Source organism: Neltuma alba, unplaced genomic scaffold (genome assembly GCF_004799145.2).
Source record: "Neltuma alba isolate B1F8T4 unplaced genomic scaffold, ASM479914v2 tig00012341_pilon, whole genome shotgun sequence".
NCBI lineage: Eukaryota > Viridiplantae > Streptophyta > Magnoliopsida > Fabales > Fabaceae > Neltuma > Neltuma alba.
In genome coordinates this window covers 15,510-25,928 of record NW_021636850.1, presented here as the reverse complement: position 1 = coordinate 25,928, position 10,419 = coordinate 15,510, and the positions used below count along the sequence as shown (strand labels likewise).

The 10,419-nt window shown below is 32.2% G+C and overlaps 1 pseudogene; it reads left to right on the top strand.

Annotated features, from left to right (window-relative positions):
• Nucleotides 1-5,866: 5,866 nt before the first annotated feature.
• Nucleotides 5,867-10,176, top strand: LOC114726122 (post-GPI attachment to proteins factor 3-like; annotated as a pseudogene).
• Nucleotides 10,177-10,419: the final 243 nt, after the last annotated feature.

Sequence of the window (10,419 nt, the reverse complement as noted above, 5' to 3'; positions counted from 1 at the left end):
CCATCTCATCCTCAAATTCATCTATGGGAAGAGAACAAAACAGTCCGTTGTTGCCATTATCTAGGGGAAGTTTAATTGGGTGAAGATTTTCCATGTGATTGCTAAACATGGATTCTTCTTCTACAATGTTCACCGATTACTGCTTGATGGAAGATTGTTTCCAATATTGTTGTTCATTAGTTGTGATTCAATATGGCTATCATCTTCTAAGTCACATATATTGGCATCTAACTTTACACATGTTAACTAAGCTGAGAATCGATGACTTACTTGCCATATTCGTTGTACATCTGAATCATCTTCTAGATTGCATGCTTGGTATTGTGGTGGATTTATGCACGTAAGATATTTGTATACTAGATTTGTCATAGAAAGTCAGTCATAGCTTTTGTCCAATAACTCCTTCAATCTACCCAATGTAATATTGGATAAACTTTCACTACTTTTACTCTATTAGACTCAAATGTTGCACTGGTTCAGCTGTTAAAAAATTTGTCCATTTACAAATATACACACAAACTCCTTTCTATGATCCATTCTGCTTCCTAAATATTACATTATAATTATTAATTAAGTAGACGTAAATAGTAAAACTAAATTAACTCCATAATATCATTATTTTTAATTCAATTATTTATATATATTTTTCAAAAGAGAGTTATACAACTAATCATTTACTAGCGTTATAAAAATTAGACTACTCTTTTATTTAGAAACTCATTTACATTTTTAAGTAAGACAATAACCTGCAATATCTTTAAAGAAATAATGACCATGGAACATCTATCATAAAAATATTAATATGTTAAATTTATTAAATTAAAAATATTAACTTAAATTTAAAATAAACGTTATATATTAAAATTATATTATAAATTCTAAATATAAATATATAAAATAATAATGTAAATTACATATTTTAAATATATTAAAAAATAATTTTCTATTCATTATTTGATATATTCCATTTTATTCAAACAATATTATAATTAAATATTATAAAAAATATGAATTAAAAAAAATTCTTAGTTAACAAATGTTGGAGACAAGACAAGAGATACCATACTGTTGTGCGGCAGCAGGTCCTTATGATTTTATATTTTGATATTAATATAATAATTGATAATTATTTTAGTGCTAAAGAGAGCTTCTTTTAGGGAGGAAAATTAATAAAAAAACACTCCTTTCTTTCATCATTATTAATCCCACCATCAATACTTTTTTATTAGGAAAATTTGGCATCATTTAGTGCTAGTTTTATTAACCAGAATAAGCTCACAACCAAACACTATCTAACTAGATATATATTTACTCAAACACTATCTACTCAATATATATTTAATTTGATTATAAAAATTTAACTGCAATTTATTTTATATGAAAATTAATTATATGTCTAAATTTTTAATTAAAAGAAACTCAATAAGTAAAAATGACTAAATATAAAATTCTTGCCCATCATTTAGCAAAATACGTGCAAAAATTATAAAAGAAATTAATCAAGAGAATGCACTTTAGTAAGATAAATAATCAAGCTTCAAGTTGAATAAAATATATACAATGTTTGCAAGATAGCACACACCACAAACTTCAGTGAACAAAATTGTGGAAGGAAGAAGAATGAAAAAGCTAGAGAACTGAGGTAGTAAAGAGAAATGCAGATTGAGTGGGAAAAAAAAAACGTTGCATGCATATATACCCAATAATGAAATGTATACTGTACACTCATATGCACAAAAAACAAAAAAGAGACTCGACCAGGTGTGAGCTGAGGAGATTTTTGAGTGACTACTCCATAGTGTTGTAATATTTTTTGGGTGTGTCAAAGAAAGGATCCTACATTAATTAGGAATGTGGGGAAGATAAAAATAAAAATTGAGCATTAATCATGGACATATTTTCCTATTATTTAGGAATAGGAAAATCAAATATTTTAGAGTTTTAATATCATAAACGGATTTTCAATGCCTTAAAGATTGAGTGTTTGAAAATCTTAATGAGTATTTATTATTTTTGTGTGTATCAAACGGTGGAAGGTTTCAAATAAACGGCAGGTTTTTTATTACGGTCCCTTCAATCTAAATAAAAACGGTTGAAGCAATTTGAAATCAGGTCCATTCAAATACATTTAATACATTAAACAATCATATATTAAGAATGTTTGAAATAGTGAACGGATTCTCCCTCACTCCCAACGTCCATGATTTTGCAACGTCCCTAAATTGATGGCATGCGTTTAATTCTATAAAACTGACCCTTAATGTGAAAAGAAGGCTGCCAACGTTCAAAATATATGGGGCCTATAAAGGGTGTTTCATTCTAAGGTTACAACACAGCTCTAGAGTTTTCGAGCTCCTTTCTTCCCCCTCTTGTGTGCTTTCTTACTTGCTGAGTTTACTACTATCTTCTGCTGTTCTGTTCACCCTGTTTTACAGGAGGATCCGTTAATCCTGAGGAGTGCCGCATCCTTATCTACCGGTGGTTGCGGAATAGCTCTAAGGACAGCGTCCTAAGACGTGACTCGGATTAACTATTTTTGCAGGTGCTGCCGCCAACACATAGGCCTATGCTAATGGGAATACATGGGGAAGGAAAATATAGCATGTCCATGAGCAGCCTTTTGCACGTGGAAATGAAAGAAGCATATGAAGGAAAATTGCTTATGGGGAAAGGTGTAGATAAAATACAAAATGGATTTACTTTTGGAAGGTGGGCCTCACTGAAATCATTCTTGCTAAGAAAGAGTTTTAGTTTTGTAACGTGGGTTCACTAAACTCATTCTCAGTCTGAATGAGTTCTGTACAAATGTGAAATCAATCACACTTTGAATAATTTTTAACTATGACATTTTAGTAAGTATTTTTGATCATATCACATCTGAACAAATTTTTTTTACTATTTATCACATATGGGTAAAAAAAAAAGCCGAGTTTGAGGAGAGGAAGAGAATGAGAACAAAAAAACGCGTGAAAGTATGCAGAGAGAGTATTATGCTTGACAAATAAAAAAATTAGATCGGGTAGAAAGAAGAAAAGTAAAGAGAAAGGGAGGGAACAGATAGCTGTTGATTTGGAATTTTGAAAGACAAACAAAGGCAACAAAAAAAAAAAAGAGAACCTGTTTGGGTGCTCATCTTAAGAGCTAATCTCTTTTAGACGATTTAGATCTGATCTGCATTGTCTATACTTATTAAAATAATTATTTTAAAAATAAAAACAAAAAAGAAATTAAATCTACACCATCTAAATCTCATATAAATAGTCTAGATAAGATGAGTTCTGAGTGTTATTTTTAAGGTGAGCACTTAAACTCATTCCGACAAAAATAAAAGAGTGATAATGAAGCTATATTTGGAGTGGGTTTTAAATTTTGAATTTGCCTCTCAATGTACTGGCTTACATGAAGCCTGAGGCTTCATTAATATATGAGTTATGGCTTAAACAAAGCCATTTGTAAGGGCTAGCTTGGGTGGAAGATTTTCGATTATATATTGATAACAAGCTAGAATGAGTTTCACGTCTTTTCACATATTCAAAATGTATTTTCATACTGATTTTTGTTTTATTATATAGTTTATTTCTCTATTAAAAATCATAATTATAATTTATTTACTGTTAATTGGAAAATATAGTTATTTTATTTTTGTTATAGTTACTTTATTTTTGTTAATATATATCTGATTATTAGGTTATATATAAATATAATATACTTTTTGATGATGGATTAAAGGGTTGATATTCATTTAGCACCCTAAAGTATTTTTTTCAAATACATCCATTATTTTAAAATATTTTGCAATTCATCTAACATATCAAATATTTTTTTAAGTGTTTCTAATATCCCAAAATATTTTGTGATTTACTTAATATATCGAAATATTTATTCAGGTATCTCAAGTACTCTAATTTAGGATTTAAAATTTAGGTTATTTAAAGTACAAGACACACTTAAAAAATATTTTAGGATATTGGATGAATAACAATCTTCCAATGTGTTGGATGAATTCCAAAATAGTCTAAGATGTTATTGTATTTGAAAAAATACTTTAAATTGTTGGATTAACCATAACTCTAAGTTATAATGATAATAATTTTTTTTTTATTAAAATAAACTTATTTTAATATATTTTAATTAAATGATACAGTGTTTCACATAAAAAAAATATTTAAATCTTTCAACATCATATGACTTCTAATTAGTATTCATGTGTGTATATATATTATTGGTAAAAGAACACATGCTCAATAATCATGAGTACTTCTCGCATTAATAATTGGACAAGGGACATTAATTTATTTTAAATGTCACTTAACAGAAGATTCCTTTCTTGAAGGCAATTCAAAGAAAAATAAATTACATTATGAAATAATGGCAACGTCACCTCCCCACTCGGTGGAGGTCCAGATTTCAAAATCTGCATTGGTATATGTATTAATTTGATTAGTTGGCAAAAAAAGAAAAATAATTTGATTAAGTTATGAAAGAGTATGATCCTAAAGATCCATATTAAATTGGTTTTTCTTTCATTTTAAAATTTTCTTAAAGAAAGGAATCTTCAATTAAATTACACTAATAATAAATTAATGTCCAATTCTTCAATGCACAATTATTGGGGCGGCATTGGGTGGGCAGAACTCATGGTTATCAAACATGTGTTCTTGTGTCTCAATTAAAAAAAAATAGATGAATAATTATGAGTTAATATTAAGTGAAAATATTTTAACATTTTCAAATAAAAGAAACTATACTATTTTAAATTTGAGGAATAAATAAGTAAATTCACATTTTTTTTATATATTACGCATATGCAGGTTGATGAGAAAATTGCTAGGAAATCCCTCATTGTAAAATTTAATTAATTTATTACCCAATCATGTCTATTGACTAGGGCCCCTACCCTGTGCTTAGTACCGAGGAATTGGAGGGAAAGATATAGGAAAATAAATTTTAATGAGGTTGATTTAAAAATTAAAAAAATAGAGTTATAAAATTTTGATAAAACCAAATATAAGATAAAAAAGCATGCTAAATTAACTTAAAGTTTTAATCCTACTTATTTAATTTTTTAAATCGAGCTCGTTAAGATTTTCCTTTCCCTCTCCTTTCCTCCATTCCCCTCGCACCAAAAGAACTCTTAAACGAATGCTACTTTCGATTATTAATATAAGAGCTAGTTGATTAATTTGAGTAGATTGAAAAAATTAATTAAATTAATTATATATAATAAATTGGTATGATCTTTCTTAAAATACCCTTATTAATCTAGTGTATTAATTAGAGCTATTATCACTACAAGGATTACTTTAAAAAAAAAAATGAAAGACAACATAAATTGAAATCTTATATTTAGAATCAAATTAAAAGTCAAATAATATCTTATATTATGTATATGAGATAGTATAACATATCATCACTCATATGCAAATATTTTTCATTTTGTTCCTAATTAAAAATAGGTTGTATATAGTTGAAAAGAAATGGGAGAGTTACAATTAAGTTCTAAAAAAAAGAAATAATTACTAAAAAGTTCTAATAACAACATGAGTAGTCTGTAATAACAGATTCTAAAGTTAAGAATGACACACATATATAATTTATTTTGTAATTTTTTTTCCCTTTCTTAGGACTTCTTTGAAATTCTAAAAAAAAAAAATTGGCACCCGCCGGAAATACGATCCACCCGCATCCTTAACCAAATTTCAGGTGCCTTGAGGCCATAAACTTTACAATGGGGGGATTTTTTTTTTAGTGATTTTCTTCATGTTGATTAAATTAAAGTCTAAAGAAGCAAAATGACAGATTAGAGGGCAAATAAAACGTAAACAATGAGATTATTGCACACATAGCAATGAATTGACAGCATTAGCATCTGCGCGTGCCTCCTCGGAGATCAAAGCTCCTCCCGAGATGCTGGTCCAAGCTTTGGCCCCCTTCATCCGCACTCAACGGCCAACACTGCCCTCATATTCCATATCCAACTTGCTCTCTAGCTGACTCGTTTCCTCGTCTTCTGAGTCAATCCCTCTGCTCCACTCGTTCCGAGATCAACCTTCTTCACTCGCAATTTCCCTTTTTCTCTGTCGTCCCCTTTCTTCTTGGTGAATCAACGTAATCCCATTCATTTCTTTCGTCCATGCAAAACCCTCCAGGTCGCCGTCGATTTTGTTTGAATTCTGAAGGCTGTTTTCCCTTTTGACTTCGCATTTTCATGAATCGGATGGCTCCGTTTCACTGGGTCTTCTTCCTTGTCACTCTCTGGTGCCTTCTTCGTGGCCTGGACGCTAGCGATGGCGATGCGGATCCGCTTTACAAGTGAGCGATAGCTTTCTGGCTTCTGTTGTTTATTGGCTAAGTTTTGTTAGAACTCGAATTTTAATTTTAAATGTAGCTAGTGTGTACTTGATATGGTCTGTTATGTTACTGGTTGGATTCATTAAAGAGAATTGGAATCGGTATTTTCAAAGTGTGCACAGAATGCTTCAGATAACCCTATCCGCAAAATCTGTATTATGCGGTTAGTTTTAGTTATTTCTCCAATTTCTATTTTGCAATTTATTATATAATTACATATGAAATTTCTGGAAGTTGTACTGCCTCCATAAATACAGGTGCTGTACTCTTCATCATATGTCAAGAATGGAGTGTGAGTGTAGTGATGCTTTGAAAATTTTGAAGATGGTTGTAGTGATTGAGAAAGGGGAGACCGATAATGATTTAAGATTTGAGAATTGTTTCCTCAAGGAGATAACTTACTTTTGTTAGAATAGTATACAGTTATAACTTAAAACGAGATCATACTGGCAGAATCTTTACCCAGCATCAATTGGTGCTCCTATATTATGGTTTTAGATTGATCTTAGCAGTTGCAACTTTAAGTTAAATACTGCCATATCAGTCATGGTTTGATGGAACTTGTATGTAAATATATTTTGGATTCTTGGTGACTACTGGTCTTTGTGTATCACCCATGTCAAGATATTGACAATATAAGCTGCTCCAGCATCCACTCCCAATAAGCACACCTGTTCTTTATTTTCTGGAGATATTAGGTTTATAAATCATGAGTGTCATAGGTGCAGTGAATAGCTTCTTTCCACCGAGCCATTTGTAAATAAACTACTTGAATCAGTTGTAAGGACAAGAGTAGGGGCTCTGTTCTTTGCCCACACTTGATATATCCATAGGCTTACAGCTGCTCTGCCTGTGATCTAGCATATTTGTCTTGGCTTGACCATATTTCCTTCATGAAAGAAAAGCTCTAGGCATATGTTCTAACGTCTTAAAAGTTTTCTTTGGCAAAGTGAATCAAAGCCTTCAAGGGTACCTGTGAATATTCACATCGCTCTTGTATTTCCTGAACTCTTCTACTAGCTCCTGAAATTTGAAGCAACAATATGTCAAGTAGATCCGGGTAAATTTAGAGAATTTAAGTCATTTATCAATTGATTTGTTCATTCTGAGTAAGATTTTATAGCTAGGACTTGAGTAAGCTCGAGGAGAAGTGCCCTATTTGGGTCATTCTTTTCTGGAATTAAATGATTAAAAATAGCACTGACAAATGGTGAGATATTATGCAACATGCATATGTTGAGACACTAGTTCACTCGACTGTAGTTTTAGGTACTCTACCAGCTGGCAGACTTCTTTTTTTTTTTTTTTTTAAATCTGGGCATAAATAAAAAGATTAGATTAGATAGAACATCATGCGTTTATGAAATTGATTTTAAAGTCATCTTAGGGAAACTATTGGCTTACTAATTCTTGGGGTAGTATGCCATAAATGTTTTTGTCTGACTGATCCTGAAATGACCACTAAGCTGAAAATATGTATCTTGAGATCTATTGTTGACATCACAAATAACATTATTGTGTCACCCTATAGTCCATCATATCATCATTTTTTTTAATTATCATTATTTCTGTCAATCATTAGGAGTTGTGTGGAGCAGTGTGAGAAAACTGGATGTGTAGGGACTACATGCTTTCAACATTGTAAATTTTCATCAGACGGAAAACCAATTGATGGTCCATGGTATATGCATGAACCCCTTTACCTGAGGTGGAAACAGTGGGATTGCCGCACCGACTGTCGCTACTATTGCATGCTATCTAGAGAGGGGAAAGAATGAAACTTGGTGGCAAGCCTGTTAAATATCATGGAAAATGGCCATTTCAGCGTTTATGGGATTCAGGTTCTTACATAGATCTCTATAAGAAATAATCCAGTTTTTTCTTTGGTCATTCTCACATTTGGTTATTTTATCTATGGTTTTAGGAGCCTGTCGCTGTGGCACTCTCTGCCCTTAATCTCGCTGTGCAATTCCATGGTTGGGTATCCTTTTTCATTCTTGTGTACTATAAGTTGCCTTTGAGATCAAATAAGAAGACATACTATGAGTTCACTGGCTTGTGGCACATCTATGGGATACTATCAATGAATTCATGGTTTTGGAGTGCTGTATTTCATAGTAGGTAAGTGGTCCTCTCCTTGTTTAGCCTAGACATCTTGACTGTACTCTATAATTTAGTGTTGAAGATTGAAGAATGACCCCTTGAAGTGCAGTTGTTATTTTCTTCCTGGTTACTAAACATTGAAATTTTACTCAGTAGTAATCTTAAGGCTCATCAATAAGGGAAGGATTTTCTACATTGTGCCATCATTTTTTTTTGTCTTCCATATCAAGGGCATAAAATATTTTTCTTCATAGGAATCAATTGAATTTGAATAGAGCGGTTTTAGTGTTATTATATTTGTAAATTTTGTCGTTTACTGGGTAATTTTAATCTACTCTTTGTAGAGATGTGGAATTAACAGAAAGGCTGGATTATTCTTCTGCTGTGGCCTTGCTGGGATTTACCCTCATTCTGTCGATACTCCGGGCATTTAATTTGAGAGATGAGGCTTCAAGAGTCATGGTTGCTGCTCCCCTGATTGCTTTTCTGACAACTCATATCCTGTTTCTAAATTTCTACCAACTTGATTATGGTAATATTCTATTTTCAAATGAGATAACTGTTAAATGATGCATCTGATAATTATTCTCTTAATGATGCTGAAAATGACTGAAGATTACTCCAATATATGGAAATCTTTGTTGTTTTCGTTAATCACTTTATCCTTGGTTTTGCAATCGTTGTCTTCATTGCTAATAACTCCTTATTATTTAACACTTCTTTTATCCTTAAGTTCTAGTGGTCCTGGTTTGGTTTGTATTTTCCCACTTCTGCTCTCGTTTATGAACATATTTGTGAGCTTCCTACAATATGGTAAGTGATGACTTTTTTCAATAAGATTAACTTCTTTGACTTGTGGTCAATATAAATCATTCGAATATGACTTGTTCCTATATAGTTATCAATCTGTTGGTCATGGAGTGCTCTTGGGGGGATGTGCTGATAGCATATTGTTTTGCAGGTTGGAACATGAAAGTGTGCCTTGTGATGGCTATTTCCCAGCTTTTAATTTGGGCAATTTGGGCAGGTGCTTGCCGTCACCCAGCACGGTTAAAGTTATGGGTGGTGGTGGTGGGAGGAGGGCTGGCTATGCTCTTGGAGATATATGACTTCCCACCTTACATGGGTTATGTGGATGCTCATGCTCTTTGGCATGCAACCACAATCCCTCTTTCATACCTGTGGTGGAGCTTTATCAGGGATGATGCTGAGTTCACCACCACATCGCTTGTCAAGAAGGTGAAATAGTATTTGACTCAGCGAACATAGGGGTTGGATCAGACACGACAAGCTTGCTTTTGTTTGTGAATTAGAACTATCTTTTTCCTCGTGTATGCATTTGATTCCGATGCTTTCCACGATGGTTCCCTTCCTGGGTTTGTTTGGTAAATGCCATATTATTTCACCTCCCTCATGTGAGGGATCCTTTTGTTTTTTAAACTGGAATCTACATTTGCTTTGCCTAGTTCTCTGTTTTAAGAAGTCCCTTCCTTCTTGACAACCACTATCAGCCCCATATATTCTCTAGGAAATGATGTAACAACAGAAATGGGATTGAATTAATGGCTGGATGAAATGAAGGAATAGTGTGACTTTCAAACGTGTCCGACTTTCCATGAAAATGAAAATTAGATGCCTTTTCATATGCATTACACAGTTTGAGATATGTTGTAATGTTCATGCCTTAAGAGTAGCGTGGTTTGTTATAAATTTAATATTTCATATTGATGCTTTGTTGCCGCATTTTCTGAGCAAGCTAGTCAAAATATTCACTTACATGATTTGAATGTTAAGGAATCAAATACATTTGCAGTCTAACTTGAGAGATAGACTTAATTAGAATTTATTTGCATTTGTTACATTAGTTGGACATGATATACTCATTTCCATCGATGAGACAATCTCTTGAAATGAAAATACTCTATGCCCCCCTCCCCTATCCCTTTTTTGATTCATCTGGCAAAG